This window comes from Carassius carassius, chromosome 28 (genome assembly GCF_963082965.1).
Source record: "Carassius carassius chromosome 28, fCarCar2.1, whole genome shotgun sequence".
Lineage (NCBI taxonomy): Eukaryota > Metazoa > Chordata > Actinopteri > Cypriniformes > Cyprinidae > Carassius > Carassius carassius.
Genome location: NC_081782.1, coordinates 1,718,045 through 1,740,760, shown reverse-complemented (window position 1 = coordinate 1,740,760; position 22,716 = coordinate 1,718,045). Strand labels below are relative to the sequence as shown.

The 22,716-nt window shown below is 38.5% G+C and overlaps 1 protein-coding gene across 3 annotated transcripts in view; it reads right to left on the bottom strand.

Annotated features, from left to right (window-relative positions):
• The window catches only part of LOC132107670 (leucine-rich repeat and fibronectin type III domain-containing protein 1-like), a 139,844-nt gene that overhangs the window by 19,863 nt on the left and 97,265 nt on the right, over positions 1-22,716 (bottom strand). Inside the window, exon 3 of one of the 3 annotated variants that reach the window (XM_059513794.1) lies at positions 619-777. The exons of 1 other annotated variant lie outside the window; for it this stretch is intronic. The gene's annotated coding sequence lies outside the window, so the exon portion shown is untranslated. The remainder of the gene's footprint in view (positions 1-618; positions 778-22,716) is intronic. One more of the 3 variants, XM_059513797.1, reaches the window with a different exon arrangement.

Genomic DNA, 22,716 nt, shown 5'->3' with positions numbered 1-22,716 from the left:
AATGATTTATCAAAAAATATCTCAGTAAAAACCTTCAGAATATAGATAATAATAAAACTAATTTTGGTGTGTGTTAGTGCTGCTGCTGTGGAGAAAAAAACTCATTTAGAAAAAAATGGCTTTTAAAAATAGTGTTCGAACTTTATTTTAAGGTTCAGTTCTTGCCATTAACAAACCATTAACTTCGAGTTTTGTCTCAGAAAACTCCTAATTAGCTGCTTATTAATGGCATTAATAGATAGGATTAGGGATGTAGAATATGTTCATGTGCTTTATCAGTACTAATAAACAGCCAATGTGTTAATAATAGACATGCTAATAAGCAACTAGTTAATATAGTGAGATCTGGTCCTGTTTATTGATTAATTAATTTAAATCTATAGACACAAATACATAACGTGCAAATAAAATATACCCTTAATTTAAGTATTTTTCCCACTAGTCTGAAAGAACATATTGCCCAAAATGTTCAAATAAACCAGTGCATGAAAAAACTATGTTTTTGCCTGAAGTCATATATTTCACGTTCTAGAAGACACAACTGAGAAACGAATGGCTCTCGTCTCTCTTGCTTTTTTAGCAGATGTCAGCTCTCTTCCCATCAATCCTCAAACTAACCTTTGACAGCTTATTCATTGTTTTCACCTTCGTCGCCGTCACCCCGAAGAGATTCCCTGAAGAAACGCTGCTGATTTCTGTCAGCACGACCAAAACCAACATCCAATCACAGGCCAGAGATAACGATGACATCATGTGCACGGTGACTAGTGTGTATCACTATAAAGAAAATAAAACAACAATAATAATTTTCTCACTGTAATGTCATTAGAAACCTGACTTTATTTGAGCTCCAAAAAGCATCGTAAGGGAGTTTTGTGTGACGAAACAGACTCATTGTTCGCTGATAATCGTCTCTTGCGGCGAGGCTCACAGACTGAAGTGTTTCTCTCAACGCTCGTGTGATCGTACGGTTACCGGTGAAGAAACCCCGCTGAGCCCGTGTGATTATACGTGTCAAACAGCTGTTAGCAGCACAACATGCACCACACCAGTGTCTCACGTCATGCAAAACATATATTCCCATTCAAACAGCAAAAATTGAAAAAAAAAATGCTTTTTATTTTTTGCATTGCTTTAAAAAATTCCTTTTCCATCCTCATTTTCACTCTCTGTCTCAAACAGAGTTATTATAAAAGATGCACATTAGTTTGTAGGAATGAAGTGCACTGATGATTCATTCACAATGGATGAAGTTAAGAGCTTTTAGGAAAGTAAACAGACACTCGTGCTGATCTTAAAGTCAAAAATTTGAGATTATGAGTTAATGACTCCAGTCATCAGTCTCTCTTTGTTCTAAACAGATCAAATAGCACTAATTGCTGGTTTTAGCTAATTACGGCGTGTTGTAACGAGCCTCTAAATAAATCATTTCAGTGAAGCTTGTCAAGTGTTTTCTTGGCTCGCTTTATTTCCTCTTTATTCAGTCTGGTTATTTTTAGTTTTTGAGTTTTTTTTTTTTTGTTGTTAAGCAGATATGATTTTAATTACTAGCAGATGCTGCTTGCTGGTTTCACAACCTAACCTATTTATTGTTTTTATTTTTGGCTTTATGACAAGCTTTTACGTCTAACCAAATGCAGCATGTCTAACATATTTGAGTTGGAATAAATAGTGAAGATTTTCAGCCCTTTGATCACACAAAACATAAACTTAAGCCGAAAAAAATAAAACTTACTTTCTACAAAACAAATTATAGCAAATGCTTTTTTCCCCAAACAATATATGGCAACTTTGAGATCTAAAAATGAAAAAACGCACAGAATGATAAACTTAAACTAACATTTTTAGTTTGAAAGCTTGGATCAATACAGTTTACACCAGTATAAAACACCTCATCTCTACAGCACAGAGTGTTTTTTTTATAACAATGAAGACTGGAGTAATTGCAGACAATTCTGCTTTCCAACACAAAAATAAATTACAAATTTAAAATGTATTCAAATAGAAAACAGTCATTTTAAATTCTAATAATATTTGATAATATTACTGATTTTACTGTATTTTCGATCAAATAAACGCAGCCTTGATGAGCAGAAAAGACTCTGTCCATCATAAGACCTCAGACGTGATCCAAACACAATCCAGTCATGATCTCACTGAATTTGCACAATGTTATGTCCCTCTTCCAGTTTAATCTGCGGTATCTGTCAGTCCAGAGCAGGTGTATTATACATCCAGTGACCCGTGCTGCATCTTCCCAGAAAAAACATGTTAACACGGCCGCTTGGAGTTAATCTCACACAAGCAGAATCTGTTGTGATCTGTCTTTAGCTGGCATCCTGCGGTGTTTAGATGAGGAATCTGACTGGCTCTGGGCCCCGAACAGCAGATTGAACTGAGTCAGGACGCCCGCGGCGTTAGCCCAATGCTAATGATAGCAACAGCAGAGTTAGCTGAACGTAGGAGCAATGGAACAGAGGCTTCTGGAAACCAGATGAAAATAACAACACATCCGTTTAAAAGCGCCTGCAGCACAGAGGAAGGAAAAAATGACAGCATCCTGCAGTGATAACTGGTGCTCCAGATGCAATCTGACGCGCTCTGGAAAATACTGCACTTAAAACCTCTACAAAAGCCAAAATAGCACAGAAAAAAAAAACATATAAACCCTGTGTGACCTCAACATAATGCTGGAAATTCACAGTGAAAATATTTCAGCGTTCATATCCTCTAGCACAGGCGGTTTCAGAAAGGTTTCATGGCTCTTCATCAAATAATGATGATATACAACATGAAAAAATCCTGAATTGAAGAATCCATCTGCTTCATCTGTAAAGTACCATAAGGCTGTAATAATAGTTAACTAAAAGTAAAACCATAAAAAAATAGCTTTAAATAAAATGATCTTTAATGGAAAAAATATATATGTTATATTATATACTGTATATTATAACAATCTTAAACATTTTATTTTGGTTAATTCAGCTTGATGCACTAAATTATAAATAAACATATATATGTACAATATACAATATATATATTTTTAATTATCTTAAAATAATAAAACTGAAAAAAAAAAACAGAAAAAAATGAATAAAAATGGAGAAAACAAGAACAAACAAAAAAGACAAAAATACAAAAAAATCACGAAAACTTTTAAATTACAATTACATTTGTAAATGGAAAATAAAAAATAATACAAAATATTAATAAATAATATAATAGTTTCTAATATATGAAATAGTTTCCTAATAACATTGTCATGTAACGATGTAGATTAGAAATAAAATAAAAATGGCTAATTATGACAAAAATACAACAAAATAATAATAAAAAATATGAATAAAAACTATAATAGTATCTCCAAGTTTTTTTTTGTGAGTCCTTCCCTTTTAACATAAGCTGGTCATCCACTTTAACTTAGCATCTAGAAACATGTTTAACAAGCTCAAATACGCTTATCAACCACCTAAACTAGTTCTGACCAGCTTCAACCAGTTATAAACCATGCATTTCCCTGTTTGCACATGATATTAACATCTAAAGAATATGGCAAATAGAAATAACGTGTCTCAGATGAACACTTGTGATTGGATCACCTGTAACATGTTTTAGGATGGGTTCAGTGTGGTTGAGATGAATCTACAGCGGTGTGTTTGGCAGATCCTTAGCTCTGCTAGCAGACTAGCTCAGGCTGTTCATACGTGCTGCTGATTTAGCAATGAACAGAGCTGCTGGCTTCAGCGCCGAGCGTCGAAGGACTCACTGTTTCATGACAAATGATCAAGGCTATTTTTACTCTTCTGAGGACATGTACACCACGGCTTTTCTTGAAGCTTTTCCATCAACGTGCTGTAAAACTAACGAGATACTGTGGAAGAAGGAGCCGCTCATCTCTGCCAGTTTCTTCAGTCTTATCACAGTGAATTGAATTGGTTGAGTCTGGCGGTGACAGAGAGCCGTCCCTCTGTCTCATCTATACCTGAGCTCTCTCAGCAGACGAGATGTGCTGTCTACACACACACACACACACACACACACACACACACATGCTGAGAGAATCTGCCAAACTGCGCAAACACTTGTTTGTTAGTGATGTTTGTTATTACAAGCACAATATTTCCTGTATAATTCTGCTTCTCCTCTCTCCATCCCTCTGTTGTTGCTCTTTATTTACACTACATGCTAAATGTAACATTAGTGTTTGTGTAACGCATTTGAATGCCTTTTATATTCACACACTGTTGGCTAAAAAAGCTCTGTTGTGGATGTTTGACTGGAGTTAACAAATGAATGAGCAGTGAGTTTCATGATGTGGTCAACACAACATTAGTCAGAACTGAATTAAGATGCCAGAATTACTGCATCTGAATTGAGTTCGAAAACAATTATCATTTAGACAGAGCAATAGTCTGGCAGAAGGAAAGAACGATGGATGATGGATAAACAGAAGGATGGACGATGGACGAATGGATGGATGGAAAAATGGAAAAACTTTAAACTGATGTTATGGGTAAAATACGACATCTGTGCCATTGAAACTCATTTGGACTCATCCACAAGTTTGAAACATAAGAAATATGCACAGTAATAAAACAATGGAAGTAGGTAGAATGCATTATCATAAAGCTCGTAAAATACAAGAACTCAATGCAAACGTTTCCAGCTACAAGATTAATTTCATGTTTTGCATTTTTAAATGTATCAGAATGCAATTCATAATGTGCTGCGAGGGGATCTAATATATATATATATATATATATATTAAAATAACAAACATAAAAACATCCTTAATTTAAAGGAACAATATTTATATTAAAATTAAATATAAAAAACAATAAAATATTTTGATAAAAAACAATAGTGTTTTTTCAACATTGCTTTGATAAGTTTGTGTAAAAAAGTATTTTCAATTTATTTCAAAACATTGTTTACAACAAATATACATTTATATAACAGAAATAATATTTGTTGTAACAAAAAGTTTGTAAAATTATTATTATTATTTATCGTTTTACTTATACTATATATATATATATTTTTTTGAAACACTTTTTTTTAAACACAAATAGAATTCAAACATTAAATACAATTCTGAAAAAAAAAGAACATTTGCTTGGTTATCAGAAAGGCGCATGCAAGAGACGTGATGTAACTCCCTTAAAGCACTGTTTACATGAAGCTCGCTTGCTCACTCCAGCCCACAGGAATTACATCAGTAACACATAAGCAGACGTTCATCCATCCAGAAAAGCAGCTCCACCTCCCGTTCTGTATTTGTGCAATTTCCTCCGCTACACTTTCTAAGATCTGCTGTCATTGATGTCAGAGCTGTAATTAGGAGGAGTCGACAGCTGGTGAAGGAGTCCGTAATCATCCGCGAGTCGCTGAACATGGACTCGCTGCACATTTAACACATTTGTGTTGGGTTAGTTAGCAGATGACATTCGGAAAGTGAGCCAGACCACCTCCTGAACATACAGAGTCAGCATTAACACCAGCATGATGAAATACCACAGCAAGACTCAGCAATAGTGTGAAATAAAACCTGTTAAATGACACCCAGAAGTGAGACATCTCTAATGATGTTGGGTTCGGGTTTCTGGAGCTTCATCTGGACTTTGATCACTGAGCGCAGGATTCACAAAGACACCAAATGACCTAAAGAAATCAATGCCTTCAATACGAAATGCCATTTGACTTCTGCAATCTGACGTATTTCAGAGCGAAACAGACTAACTGACAAGAGAAAAGTGAAGGCTGAGACTTAATTTTATCCACTGGGAACTGATAAGACCGTGTAAAGCGTGTCTGTGTGGCAGGATGTTGGAGGGGAGCAAAATAAAAGTCATTTAAAGGCAAGTCAGTCCACTCTTGATAATGCATCTTAATCAGTCTCTTCTGCTGAGCAAGGCTGCAGTTATGCCATTAAAAATACAGTAAAAACTGGAAAGATTATTAAAATTTATGTGTAAAAATGATTGCTGCGATCGCAGCTGTATTTTCAGCATCATTCTCAAATCAGAATAATATGATGATTTGCTGCTCAAAAAACATTTCTGATTATTATCAATGTTATTGATTATTTTTCAGGATTCACAGATGAATAGAAAGAAATAAAAAGATCATCATTTATTTGAAACCGAAATCTTTTGTAACATTATAAATGCCTTTCACTTTTGATCAAAAGAATGAATATTTTTGACAGTACTTGATTGAGGAAATTTCAACAAATCAACAGTTAAATTGACTGATAATGTTGGTGTTTTTTGGTTAACTAAAAAAAATTATATATATATATATATATATATATATATATATATATAAACACATATTTTAAAAAAAAGACAAAAACTGAAGATATAAAAACAAAAGCTAATTTAAAACATTAATAAATACTACAATATAAACACAGCACCAATTCTTATAGCTGCCATTCTGAGCAATATGATTTCTCACATTCATTTTGCTACGAGTGGCACACATTCTCTCCCTAACACTTTCCCTGGAAGTGAAATCAAGCTGTTTAATGCTGTTTTGAAAGATGAGAACCCCCTGCAGTGTTAGCAATCAGCTCGGTTTGTGTTCATATGGCCAGCTGCCAGCCCACCTGTCACATGACCTGTGTTTTCATCTGAGGAACCACACACCTGTACCTCCGTCAACTCTCAGCTGCGACACATGGGTCTCCATCTGACAGAGCGAGGCGACACATGCAGTCATGTTTCATTTTACAGGGACATGCTGTAGATTGAATCGTAAGTGGCACATCAGAAGACCTTGTATATTATTGATGGCTATCAAGATTAATGATTAAAATCAAAGGTTTTTTTAAGGCCAATCTTAAGACAGTTTAGGGACACAACAGCTCTGCTACAAACCCTAAGCAGATACCAGCTAGAAAAGGAGCCTGGTAAGTGACTAATTCGGGACGCTCTTATGCATTAATATGCATTAACCCATAAAAATATACGCTTACAAATGCATGCATGTAAACATACATTCCCAAAGAAGGTAGTTGAGAAAATGACATAAAATAATAATTAATGACAGTATGTGATAACATTGACTTTGTCAAATAAAATAAAAGAAAGTTACAAAAAGATAAATGTGATAATTATGACAAAGTCAATGTTATCACATACTGTCATAATTATGAGATAAAAAGGTAATTATGACAAAGTCGAGATTATGAGATTATGAGATACTAAGTCATAATTATTAGATGAAAGTCGTAAATGCAAGACAATCGAAATTATGAAATAGTAAATCATAATTATGAGAAAAAGTTATAATTGACAGAAAGTTACAATTATGACAAACAGTACTTATATATAATTATGAGATAAAGTCAGTATTTACAGTCATAATGATAAAGTACTAAGTAATATTTATGAGATACAAAGCCAAACTTATGGTATGCTTAGAATTATGATAAAAAAGTAATAATTGACATAAAGTCAGTTATGAGTTGAAAAGATGACATGCTATGTCAAAATTATGATTAAAGAATTTGAACTTGATATAAAAAGTCACTTGTGACATGAAAAGTAAAAATGAGATAAAGTCATAAATATGCCAAGAAATATGTCTTATAACTTTAAATAAGACATTAAATAAGAAAAAAAGTCACAAAATGTAAAAAAAAAAAAAATAAAAAAAAAAAATAAAAAAAAATTATTTATTGGTTTAAGAATAGGTCAGATTGACCTGCAACATAAGGGCTTGAGCTACAGATCATGTATTTGGAATGTGAAAGTAAATGTTTCATAGAACATAAATGCACATGCATATTTAAAAACAGAACAACAACAGCACCGAATCAAAGTGAGGATTAATGACACTGAGCAAGTCAGCAGGTGATAATTAGTCATTTTTCTCATGCGTAGTTAATTCTGATTGTCTTGTAATGAAGATGAAGTGTTTGAAGCTGTGACCCCTACAGGGCCAGACGAAAAGAGCCCTGCTGCACGGCTAATCAGGACACAAATTAAAATAGAGTTAATCAAATGCTGATGACTTCTGTCTTTTATAAATGCTGAAAACTGTGTTTTCAACATTTAATGTGGTTTGATTGCTATAATTAACAACACAGACTAGCAGAAGCGATTCGCTGCTGGTGCATTGATTGACAGCTTGACAGCAGCACACAATCATTTGCTTTTAAACTTCCAACATTTGTTCAACCCTTAGAAATTCACCATGGGAACCGCAGTTTCTGACATACATATGTCAAATACTATAATTACTACAGTTCCTATTATAAAACACGTCAATAGACACACACAAAATTGTAATCCTGCTGAGAAACCTTTTGCAAAAATAATCTCATTAATGGAACTCAGTTTTCAGTATCATCCATAATAATATAATAATTGTTTCAAAATCAGGCCTTGTATCATAGAGTAGAAGAATGCAGTTAGAATATCACTGAAATTCAATATATTGAGCAATTTTTATGCCAGAGTATTTGTCATATTTCATTATGATAAAGTTATTTAATGTCACACAAGCAAGCATGCTGTTTTTTTCTGAATACTGTATTAGCATGATTGCACGTGATATTGTTTAGTGGACTGTTGTATAAAATCAATAATTTAATATTGTGCGTATATTGTGAAAATCTTTTATTTCTGCTCTATTTTGCCAGTTAAAATATATCCAAACAGTATTTCAGTGACTAACACACAGTGGTATTTAATTCCTAAACGAATCAGAGTTTTGAATGAATCAATGATCCATTAGTAAGACACTCAGTTGCTTTGTTCCTGAATAAATTAGCTATCTGAACGAATCAGTGGAATGAATGATTCAATGACTTACTCATTAAAGCAGTGACTTGACTCCTCCTACTGGCAGTTTAAGTTTCATATGTAAAGTATCATTTCGTAAAAAAAACAGATTTTGTATAACTGTTCATTAAACGAAGTTAATACGGTAAGAAATATTCTCAAAATCCATTGAGCAGCTCCAGTTAACAGACAGTAATGTTTTGTTCCTGAATGAACATCTCAGTTACGTATGTAACCACGGTTCCCTGAATAGGGAAGTCGTGGCCTAATGGTTAGAGAGTCGGACTCCCAATCGAAAGGTTGTGAGTTCGAGTCCCGGGCTGGCAGGAATTGTGGGTGGGGGGAGTGCATGTACAGTTCTCTCTCCACCCTCAATACCACGACTTAGGTGCCCTTGAGCAAGGCATCGAACCCCCAACTGCTCCCCGGGCGCTGCAGCATAAATGGCTGCCCACTGCTCCGGGTGTGTGCTCACAGTGTGTGTGTGTGTTCACTGCTCTGTGTGTGTGCGCCCTTTGGATGGGTTAAATGCAGAGCACAAATTCTGAGTATGGGTCACCATACTTGGCTGAATGTCACGTCACTCACACTCATAGGGAACGAGATGCTGTGGTGACTTCACTGTATGGGGAACACCTTTCGGTGTGACGAATGTCTGAAGCCCTATACCATCCCGCCCATCCTATTGGCCAAATAGCGCTTGGCACCGCCCCACGCATGCGTACCCATTAGGGCTGTGAATCTTTGGCAAGGCAGCGATTCGATTCGATTACGATTCATAGGTTTTCGATTTGATTCAAGAACGATTTTTGCATGGTCAGACTCACGCCATGGGGCTGTTTGATCAACATAAGTCTTCAGCGCTCTGACAGGGCAAAGACTCAGATCTCCTGACCCCGCCTCTGCAGGGGGTAAAGCCTCCAAGACCACTTGCTGAAAGTGAAAGGGGTTCGAAGCGACCTTAGGGACATAATTAGGCCTCGGTCGCAGCAATACTTTCACAGAGCCTGGTGCAAAATCCATGCACGAGGGCAAAACATAAAGAGCATGTAAATCCCCAACTCTCTTGAGGGAGGATAAAGCCACAAGAAGAAATGTCTTTAAAGTCAGGATTTTATCCGGTATAGTTTCCAAGGGCTCAAACGGATGCCCTGATAAACCTTGCAACACAATGGATAAATCCCATGAAGGAACTCGCACAGGGCGGAAAGGCCTCAGCCATCGCACACCCTATAAAATGTATAAAACGAGAGACCAGCGGATGACGGCCCACTGAAGCACCATCTATATATACGTGGTTAGCTGAAATGGCTGCCACGTAAACCTTCAGAGTGGCTGGCGTTACTCCATCAGAGAAACGGTCTTGAAGGAACTCCAGTACTGAAGCCACTGGGCAGTAAACTGGATCCATATTACGAATTCCACACTAGGCCGTAAACAGTTTCCATTTGAAAGCAGAGTCTTTCTGGATAGCAAATCCGCTCTAAAGTTCAAACGTCTGGGGACATGAACCGCTCGGATCGACAGAAATCTGTTCTGAGACCAAAGAAGAATATTTCTCGACAGCCTGCACAGGGGGCGAGATCGTAATCCTCCTTGATGATTCAGATACGACACAACCGCTATGTTGTCTGACCTGAGCAGTACATGACGGCTGATCAGCAGATTCGAGAAGTACTGGAGAGTTAGAAAAACTGCCAGTAATTCCAACCTGTTCATATGCCAACTGCGTTGTGTCGTCGTCCATACTCCGTGAGCTGGGCACCCTTGACAAACAGCTCCCCAACCGGTCAAAGACGCGTCCATCTTGACAGTCTCTTGGGAAGCACAAATCCCCAGCTGAACTCCGGCTAGAAGAAATTTGGTTGACATCCACCGTCTTATTGACATAACACACCTCCGTGTCACCGAAATCGTCCGATGCGGAAGACAACGGGGTGAAATGTTCCGGCTTTTCGTCCACCACTGAAATAGGTGCATATGAAGTAAGCCCAGATGGATTACAGGGGATGCCGCTGCCATTAGACCTATCCCGGTGAGAGTGTGCTTGAGTCTGAGATTGTGCTAACACCAGCCAATCGTCTAAGTAATTCAACATGCGAACGCCCTGGAGCCGCAATGGAGCCAGAGCTGCGTCCATGCATTTCGAAAAAGTTCTGGGAGCCAGAGCTAAGCCAAAGGGAAGAACGCGGTATTGATACGCTTTGCCCTCTAAAGCGAATCTGAGGAACTTCCTGTGTCTCTTGATGATCTGAATAAGAAAATATGCATCCTTCAGATCGATCGTGACAAACCAGTTGTTTGGTTGAATCTGAGACAAAATAGATTTTACTGTTAACATCTTGAATTTGCTCGTTCTGAGTGCAAGATTCAAACGGCGTTAATCCAAATTGGGTTGCAACTTTCCTTCTTTTTTTGGAACAACTAAATAGTGGCTATAAAAACCTGACTCCATCTGAGAGGGGTGTACTTCCTCTACAGCCCCTTTGCTCAGCAGAGCTGACATCTCCTGTCGCAGGACCGCAATTTCCTTCGGCTTCACAACCGTGGGAAGAATTCCGCGGAAAGGAGGCGTGCCTTTTCGAAACTGAATGGTGTATCCGTGACGAATTGTGCGTAACACCCATTGTGAAATGCCGGGCAAGCGTTCCCACATGGCCCGAAATAACATTAGCGGTTTCAAGATTTCCGCCTTCTGCAACGTTTTCATACGCATTAAAATGTCCGGGCACGAATGGCTCGCGGCATCTGTAAGCAGGGGTAGCGCATGCATCAAAGTTGTTGCGTCTCATTGTGTATAATCCTGAAGCGTGTCCATGGCAGGAATTAATCCAACAAGATGAACTTCAGGCTCTGCCGCTAGCGAAAAAGCAGCGGCTGTGTGCGCCGTCATAAACGGGCCGTCTTTGCCAGACCCTTGAACCGTCCCTCGGATTTCTGAAGGCTGAATTGCGTGTCTGAGGGAAAGCTCGACATGGTAACTCGATCCAATGCTGCTCGAAGCGCCCTTTGCGGTGAGACAGTCAATGTTTGGGCGTGGGGACTGCAGTGAGAGGGTTAGATGCGCAAAAACGGTCCAACAGCGCTCTCTAGTGGAGGGCACAGTCCCTGGCAAGCAGCGAGAGTATCAGGAGCTGCTATTAGGGGCCCGAGAACGAGAGGCATTAGCCGTCAAGCTCAGGTCTAATCTCTTTTGCTGTCGCTGGCGAGCCGGTGGAAAAGCCTTAGGACCCAATCCTTACGAGGGGGCGCCATAGGTGAAGGCTCTTCTCGTGAGGCAACTCGTTGACGGTGAGAGGAGGTTGAGTGAGAACGCGCGGGTGCCTGCCGCCGTTCAATCTCCCTGGGCCTGTGAGGAATCAGCTGGCGGAAGGCGGCTGATTGCTGTTTCGCTGCCCTAAATTTATCCACCACCGAAGTGACCACCTCTCCAAACAAACCGTCCTTAGAAACAGGGGCGTCCATGAGAAAAGATTTGTCCTTTTCTTTGATGTCGGTCAGATTAAGCCAGAGGTGGCGCTCAACCTTAATCAATCCAGCCATAGAACGGCCCACTGCTCGAGCAGTATGTTTGGTAGCGCGTAGCGACAAATCCGTTGCTCGCCGCAGCTCTTTCACAGCCTCGGGTGTGATACCCTCCCCTTCATCGAGTTCCTTTAAGAGCTCCGCTTGGTAGGCCTGAAGGACCGCCATAGAGTGGAGCGATGCGGCCCCCTGGCCTGCGGCCATGTAGGATTTACCGACGAGGCTGGACGTGACTCGACACGCCTTAGAAGGAAGAAGGGGGCGAGACTTCCATGCCGTGGCCGAATTAAGCGCGAGATGTTCGGCGAGAGTCTCTTCCACCGGAGGCATCGCTGCATAGCCATGGTTCGCCATGTCAGAAATGGTGGCGGAATCCACCTGCAGCGTTAGTAATGCACGCTGAGTACGGCTGTTTCCAGGACCTCGAAATCTCCTGGTGGAGGTCCGGGAAAAAAGCCAAGGTCCTTCGGGGCTGCGCAGGTGTAAGACTAGTTAGAAAACGGTTGTCCAGCTTAGATGAAGGTTGGGCCTCGGCCTTCTCAACCTCCCAATCCAGTCCCAGTTTACCCACCACGCGAGAAACCACGTCCAACAGCTCGATGTAGGAGGGGGAAACACGCTTCTCCTGTCCACTAGGAGGGAGAGGGCTAGCGTCAGCCTTGAAGTCCTCAGACCCAGAGGCCGCTGTGGATAAGATGTCGTCGTCATATCATCCACAAACGAAGGAGATAGCATCATATGCCTCCAGGGTGGGCTGTAAATCCTCATTACGACTCAAAACGACTGGTTCAAAAAGCTCGCTTCCTGCATTAGGGTAGGGGAGAGCGAGCGACGTGGAGAAAACTCCTCATAATCCATGTAGCACATGTCTCCCCAAGCCATCGCCTCGTGCGGTGCCTCGGCAGCCGCAGAAGTGACACGGCGGGTGTTAGACGCGGGGCGACCTTAGAAAATACTTCTACCCTCGAGCGCAGTACTCTAAGCCCCAGGCCATCACAATGGGAGCAAGAAGAAAGGCCACTAAGCACTGCCTGTGCGTGATGTAAGCCCAAGCACACTATGCACCTTTCATGAGAGTCTCCCTTCGTGATGAACCTGGTACACGGTTCCTTACACTTCCGAAAATTCATCGCGTCCGCGAAGAGGAGTTAAAACTGCTCAGAGAAAACCGCTGAGAACGCGAGATGATTCCTAGGGCACAGATGATTTGCTTTCCTGAAGGAAATGAAATCTGAGCGAAATAGCGCGCGGCACCCAGGTATACGATGCGTACAAATGCTTGGGGCGGTGCCAAGCGCTATTTGGCCAATAGGATTGGCGGGATGGTATAGGGCTTCAGACATTCGTCACACCGAGAGGTGTTCACCATACGGTGATGTCACCGCAGCATCGAAGTGACCTATGAAAGGGAATCAGAGTTTTGAAATAATCAAACGATTCTCGGAGCTCTATTCCTGAATGAACCAGCTGTTTGAACGAATGAGTTGAATAAACGATTCAATGACTCACTCATTAAGATGTCACCTGATCATAAATATCATTTAATTTTATTCCAAAATCATTTCCTGCTCAAATATTCATGACGTTATTTTTAAACTATGAATCTCATAGAATCCAGCTTCTTCACCAGTAGTGCAAAAAATGTATTTTGTTGATTCTGATTTTATTTGATTGGTGACAACATAGTGTCTTATTCTAAACAAATTTATTGATTACATGGAAGAATTAAAAGACATTACAGATGATGCATGTATCTGAATAGGTTATTAAAGATGTAAAATGCCCTGGAAATCAATTTACGGTGGCAAATATCATCCTTTAATGAAAAACTTAATGTATTTCAGTGCAATGCACAGAATATAATGAATAAAAAGTCATGGCACCAACACAAAAGCAGACTCAGAAAAATATATAATCCAGTTATCGAGCTCATTTTTTGTCAATATCACACACCCTAATCCGTTCCAAATAATGTGTTACTCCTCAAGGGCTGGAGCTGCAGACGTACTGGTACAGAGACTTTAGCTTTTATCTGAAGGACTAGCGCTCGGCTCTCGGGGTGATGATGTGAAGGAGCGTTTATGGATACAGCAGCTTGAGATTTGATAGGAACAGTTCAATTTCAGAGATAAGGAGCGTGGACACACACGAGCGATAAGACTTAAACTATTGTACCACACGCAGGAATACAATTACCCAGCTGCCCTTTCACCAACACAGAAACAGACAGAAATCTACAAACAAATAACTTTAAAACACTTTCAAAAGTCTGTGGCTCTGTTTTTTAGGTCAAATATTTGCTCTTTAAGGGATACTAAACAGTCAGATGGTTATTATTTCAAATCATAAGGTCTTTTTTGGGATACTGAGGGGTTTATTTTGCGATATTGATTGGCTGAGTGTATACTGTCTTCATATTTTCAAGATAAGCCTGTTTACAAGATTAGCTGCATAATCCTGTTAAATACATCAAGGTGCAAGCAGCAATGCTCCTATTTGTGATGCATATTTAGGCATAAATATAAGATTTATGTATTTGAATCGCATGTCAAATTTCCATACATTTGGGTTACACAGTTTTATAAAGCATCTTTTTTTATCTTGTAAAGGCTGTATAAGTACTGTTACTACTAGTTTCTGTTATGTCAAATGGAGCTGAATGTCCACAGTGTTGCATTGAAAGGACCGAACACTACAAGCAAAACCTGACACCAAGAAAATAGCCCTCAGATTAAGAGTTTTGGCAGCACAGCAGGAAAGCTTTTAGCTGTGATATAAATCAAATCCCAGCTCGCTCATATTTATGAGGATTTGAGCACTTCGCTCCGAGAGAGCAGCGCGTCTCTGGATGTTACTAACGGTACTAACATTAATGATACAATTGGTAGGTAATATTGTACTAAACTTGACAGATAATGTAGAATTAAACCTCACACATACTACTGTAATAGACTACTAGCAAACTCAATAGATACATCACCAGTAAATTTTACCAAAACTATTATAGTCAGCTTGAGAAACATGGAGAAAACTACTAGTAAATGTGAACTCACAGGGTATAATTAAAACAAAATGATAGTTAGTGCACCAGTAAATATGATAGAGATTGCAAGTGTAACAGTAAACTTGTCAAATACTGTGGAAAACTACTAGTGAACTCGAAAGATAAAGATAATGCATGCTTTGAAATAGAATAACAGATACTGCATCAGTAAAATACACACTTACTAGTACAGTAGACTACTAGAGAACTCAAAAGTTGCATCACTAGCAAATTTGACCAATACTTTTATAGCCAACTTAATTAGTACTAGTGCACCTGAAATATAATGTATTACTAAACGTAACATGTACAGCCGAAACAAAAGGAACAAATCTCACACTTACTACTAAGCAACTAGTGACAATGTTGTACCAGTAAACTTGACTAATACTGTTGTAGAAAACTACCAGTAAACCTGCTAAATGTATAACATACTGTTGAAACAAAATGACATATTCTGTACCAGTAAACATCACACATACTACTATAGTAAACTACCAGTGAACTCAAAACATGCTTTACCAATGACTCTTATAGTAAACTTACCAAGACTGTACAAAACTACTAGTAAACCTGAGAGATAATGTACCACGTAAAATACTTTTGAAACAAAACAACAGATGCTGCACTTAGCTTTGTTGTAGACACCTGAAAGATACTGAACTAATCTTAATACATACTGTTGAAACAAAGTGGCAGAAACAGAAATTACACAGCTGTGGTTAACTACTAGTAAAATAAAAACAAACTACAGCTAGTCCAAAATGAAGCAGCAAGAGTTCTTACTAGAACCAGGAAGTATGACCATATTAGCCCGGTCCTGTCAGCACTGCACTGGCTCCCTATCAAACATCGTATAGATTTTAAAATATTGCTTATTACTTATAAAGCCCTGAATGGTTTAGCACCTCAGTATTTGAATGAGCTCCTTTTACATTATAATCCTCTACGTCCGCTACGTTCTCAAAACTCAGGAAATTTGATAATACCTAGAATATCAAAATCAATTGCGGGCGGCAGATCCTTTTTTTTCTATTTGGCGCCTAAACTCTGGAATAACCTACCTAACATTGTTCGGGAGGCAGACACACTCCAGTCACACTCCAGACACACTGCAGTTTAAATCTGAGCCCCGTCAGACTGGTCGTGGAGGAGGTGTTGCAACAATATATAGTGATATTCTCAATGTTACCCAGAAAACAGGATACAGGTTTAACTCTTTTGAAATACTTCTGCTAAATGTTACACTGACAGACATGCAAAAGAAATCTAATGTATCTCTTGCTCTGGCTACTGTGTATAGACCACCAGGGCCGTATACAGAATTCCTAAAAGAATTTGCAGATTTCCTCTCAGACCTTCTAGTTACAGTTGATAAGGCGCTAATCATGGGAGATTTTAATATTCACGTTGATAATGCAAATGATACATTAGGACTTGCGTTTACTGACCTAATAAACTCCTTTGGAGTCAAGCAAAATGTCACCGGGCCCACTCATCATTTTAATCATACACTAGATCTAATTATATCGCATGGAATCGATCTTACTGCTATAGATATTGTACCCCAATGTGATGATATTACAGACCATTTCCTTGTATCGTGCATGCTGCGTATAACTGATATTAACTATATGTCTCAGCGTTACCGTCTGGGCAGAACTATTGTTCCAGCCACCAAAGACAGATTCGCAAATAACCTGCCTGATCTATCTCAACTGCTATTTGTACCCAAAAATACACATGAATTAGACGAAATTACTGACAACATGGGCACTATTTTCTCTAATACATTAGAAACTGTTGCCCCCATCAAATTGAAAAAGGTTAGAGAAAAACGTACTGTGCCATGGTATAACAGTAATACTCACTCTCTCAAGAAAGTAACTCGTAGTCTTGAACGCAAATGGAGAAAAACTAACTTGGAAGTTTTTTAAAATTGCATGGAAAAACAGTATGTCCAGCTATAGACAGGCTCTAAAAACTGCTAGGGCAGAGCATATCCACAAACTCATCGAAAATAACCAAAACAATCCAAGGTTTTTATTTAGCACAGAGGCTAAATTAACAAATTACCAGACGCCACCTGATTCAAATATTCCACCAACGTTAAATAGTAATGACTTTATGAATTTCTTCACTGATAAAATAGATAACATTAGAAATACAATAGCGAATGTAGATTCTACAGCGTCTAACACTTCAGTTTCATCCATCGCACCCAAAGATAAACTGCAGTGCTTTACAAATATAGGACAGGAAGAGCTAAATAAACTTATCACTGTATCTAAACCAACAACATGTTTATTAGATCCTGTACCCACTAAATTACTAAAAGAGCTGTTACCTGTAGCCGAAGAACCGCTTCTCAATATCATTAACTCGTCGTTATCTTTAGGTCACGTCCCAAAACCATTCAAGCTGGTGGTTATCAAGCCTCTTATTAAGAAACCAAAACTAGATCCTAGTGTACTGGCAAATTATAGGCCTATTTCAAATCTTCCATTTATGTCTAAAATTTTAGAAAAAGTTGTGTCTGCTCAATTGAGCACCTTCCTGCATAAAAATGATCTGTATGAAGAATTTCAGTCAGGTTTTAGGCCCCACCATAGCACAGAAACTGCACTTGTTAAAATTACAAATGACCTGCTTCTTGCGTCAGATCAAGGCTGCATCTTATTTCTAGTCTTACTTGATCTTAGTGCTGCGTTCGACACCATAGATCATGACATACTCATAGATCGATTACAAAACTATACAGGTATTCAAGGGCAGGCTCTAAGATGGTTTAGATCCTACCTGTCCGATCGCTACCATTTTGTTTACTTAAATGGGATGTCATCTCATTTATCATCAGTAAAATATGGAGTGCCACAAGGATCCGTCCTAGGTCCCCTTCTATTTTCAATATACATGTTGCCCCTTGGTAATATTATTAGAAAATACGGAATTAGCTTCCACTGTTATGCTGATGATATATTTCAGCTATATATTTCAACGAGACCAGATGAAACTTCCCAATTATCTAAGCTAACAGAGTGTGTTAAAAATGTAAAAGATTGGATGACAAATAATTTTCTCCAATTAAATTCGGATAAGACAGAGATATTAATTATTGGACCAAAAAACACCACACAGAATCTTGTAGATTACAATCTGCAACTAGACGGATGTACTGTTACTTCCTCTACAGTCAGAAATCTGGGTGTTATATTGGACAGCAATTTGTCTTTTGAAAATCATATTTCCAATGTTACAAAAACCGCATTCTTCCATCTTAGAAACATTGCCAAGCTACGAAACATGTTATCTGTTTCTGATGCAGAAAAGCTAGTTCATGCTTTCATGACCTCTAGACTGGACTATTGTAATGGACTTCTAGGTGGTTGTCCTGCTTCGTCAATAAACAAGCTACAGGTCGTCCAAAATGCAGCAGCTAGAGTCCTTACAAGGTCAAGAAAATATGATCATATTACCCCAATTTTACAGTCTCTGCACTGGCTACCTATTAAGTTCCGTATCAGTTACAAATTATCATTACTTACCTATAAGGCCCTAAATGGTTTAGCTCCTGCATACCTAACTAGCCTTCTACCACGCTACAACCCATCACGCACCCTACGGTCACAAAACGCTGGACTTTTGGTAGTTCCTAGGATAGCAAAGTCCACTAAAGGAGGTAGAGCTTTTTCACATTTGGCTCCCAAACTCTGGAATAGCCTTCCTGATAATGTTCGGGGTTCAGACACACTCTCTCTGTTTAAATCTAGATTAAAAACGCATCTCTTTCGCCAAGCATTCGAATAATGTATCTCTTAAATTGTGAGTGTAGTTGCATCTGCATTTTTATTCTTTAGCTTGGGTTAAACTAATTTTACTTTGTTGGATCAGCAGCTATGCTAATGATGTCTCTATTTTGTTTCTATGTTTTGCCACGGTAACTAGGATTTACACAAGCTCCAGTCTGGATCCAGAACACCTGAGAAGAGATGATGCTGACCCTCAGAGGACCCCAGATGATGCTAACCTTGAATCAACAAACAGAACTAACAATTATTGCTACATGTGTGACTGCATCCTATAATTACTATTAATTAATAATATTGAGAGTTCATCATCTAGCTGACTACGTCTTGTATTATTATTATTATTATTTTTATTTTTCTAAAATCCTGTCAAACGTGCACAAACTACTAGCTACTACTAAATATTGTAGAAACATAATTTTCTGTAAAGTTGCTTTGTAACGATTTGTATTGTAAAAAGCGCTATACAAATAAACTTGAATTGAATTGAATTGAAAAAATCTAGATTAAAGACCCATCTCTTTAACCTGGCTTACACATAACATACTATAATGCTTTTAATATCCAAATCCGTTAAAGTATTTTTAGGCTGCATTAATTAGGTAAACCGGAACCGGGAAACCATAACACCCGATGTACTTGCTACATCATTAGAAGAATGGCATCTACGCTAATATTTGTCTGTTTCTCTCTTATTCCGAGGTCACCGTAGCCACCAGATCCAGTCTGTACCCAGATCAGAGAGTCACTGCAGTCACCCGGATCCAGTACGTATCCAGACCAGATGGTGGATCAGCACCTAGAAAGGACTTCTACTGCCCTGAAAGACAGCGGAGACCAGGACAACTAGAGCCCCAGATACAGATCCCCTGTAAAGACCTTGTCTCAGAGGAGCACCAGGACAAGACCACAGGAAACAGATGATTCTTCTGCACAATCTGACTTTGCTGCAGCCTGGAATTGAACTACTGGTTTCGTCTGTTCAGAGGAGAACTTGCCCCCCAACTGAGCCTGGTTTCTCCCAAGGTTTTTATCTCCATTCTGTCACCGATGGAGTTTCGGTTCCTTGCCGCTGTTGCCTATGGCTTGCTTAGTTGGGGACACTTCATCTACAGCGATATCGTTGACTTGATTGCAAATAAATGCACAGACACTATTTAACTGAACAGAGATGACATCACTGAATTCAATAATGAACTGCCTTTAACTATCATTTTGCATTATTGACATACTGTTTTCCTAATGAATGTTGTTTAGTTGCTTTGACGCAATGCATTTTGTTTAAAGCGCTATATAAATAAAGGTGACTTGACTTGACTTGATTAGCCACGATCACTGATATCACAGGATAAAGACGACCTGCCAATCTATGAGAAGCTAATGCAACACGTTTTGCCAAAGCAAAAGCACCTCTAGATCTTTTATTGATGAAGATTATTTGATGGAGTGTAATATCTGCTGGAGAAGGAGGAGGAGGATGAATCATCATCCTAAAGTGGATCTCTGGATCCTTTGACAAGCTTCATCACGTCTGCTGTAAATGTGCTTTAATTGGATCCTGCAGAAGTGACCCCTGTGGAATTCTGATTGGTCAAACACAGCACTGGATTAGCCAATCAATGCATGCCATTGGTTGAGTGGTTTCTGATAGCAACCAATCAAACATCTGCTGGTTCTGTGTTTAACATAAATGCTAAGGAAGTAAAATCCCATTTATAACCCCCATAGGGGAGAAATACATTTTTAATGATAATTTATAAACCTTCAAGGACAGAATTACTGTGAGCTGCAAGGTTGTTAATCAATAATATATGCTTCAGTTGAAGCAATTAGCATGCAGTATTGTAACTTATTTTATAAATAATTGTGCTTAACAGTTGATAATACATTACTCATAATTCTGCAGAGAAATCTCCACCAATCAGAATCACAATTTAATCGAGCCAAAATAATGGATCATGTCTCTTTACGCTCTCTAACTACTTCAGTATATGTGTGTGTGAGTGTATAGAGAGAGATATTGCAAGAAATATTAAATATATTTTGTTTAAACTTTTTTTCAATTATGTCATTTACAATGCTTCATGAGATTATAGTTCTTTCCCTTATTAAAGCCAATGAGTACACAGACTTTGTCATTTTTAACGTTTTTTCTTCAAGTCAGAGTTTGTAATGTTGCTATTCACCTTGCAGCGGATTGGTTTAGTTTGGTTTGTGGCTTATAAAACTTCAAAAAATACTTTTAAAAAAATGCATATGAGAAAAAAAAAATGAATGTGAAAAATAATTCGGGAACCAAAGCTCCTGAAAAACTGAGCGTCCAATGTTGAACCTCATGAAACAGCCTTTAAAGCCCAATTTAAACATGGGATGTGATGTATTTCGCAGTTAAAAATAACATCCAATCAAACAAGAACATAGCATGTGACTTTGCATTAAAAATAACCAATCGGGACATATAAAGGTAAAATTTGCACTAACGGAAATCAACCAAAAATGCTGATTTTGAGCATTCAGTCCAATAAAAGGACAGGAAAAATGCATGTCAATGCCAGGAATGAAACATCTAGACTAAGTTGGATGCTTTTACTCAAAATAGGAAAATTAATCTGGAGCAACTTGGTGCTTCATGCCATTGCTTGCATCATTAAAATTTCGAAGCAGCTATCTTGTCAAATAAGTTAAATCACACCCCCATATTTACTACCAACGCAAGGACTCGACACAGAAACCCTGTGGTTGAGCGATTAGTTCTGCAGTTAAAGGCATATAATGCATTAGAGACGGTAAGCAGGTCAGATATGATGTCATAGTTTTCGACCTCGATCTGTCCGACTTTTCTACTCTCCACTACAGACCACAGAACCATCGCTCTGAGTTTACAGGAACACACCAGACTGGTCCTCTCTACACGAACATGCTGAACTGCTGGAGTGTAATTAGTGTGGATGAAGGATCAGTTGTAGTACATATAGTACATGCTGTCAGGTTCTTAAAGGAACGGTGCAGCCATAAATGAACAATCGGTGATCGTTTACACACCCTGATGTTTCGTTTCTTCTCTGCAACACAAAATGAGATACTCATGCTGCTCTTTTGCATGCAATGAAAGCGAAATCTTCCGAAATCACTGTTAAGGCAATTTTGACAAATAACCAAGATGCACCCTGTTATTCATACCGACTTCATCCCCAAGGAATTGTTTGGTCGGTTTTGAGATCATGGGCTATTTGGCTTTTTATAATATGTTTCAGACTAGTGGACAGAAAACACTTTTAAGTGTATATTTTATTGTATATTCTCTCCATTTCTATCTGTAGAATTCAATTACAATATCTATTTTAAAGAGATTTTTCTCCACTTCAGCAGCAGTTACATACACCAAATTTGACAGTTTTATTCCTTTTCATATTCTGAAGGATTTTGTAGAAGGGATTGTTCATATATAATTTGCTTCCTAATTTTTTATTTCTACTTTCTGGCTATTGACTTTTAATTTAACTGATTTTTGGAGTACATCAGTAAATATGTAAAAAGAGAACTCCAAAAT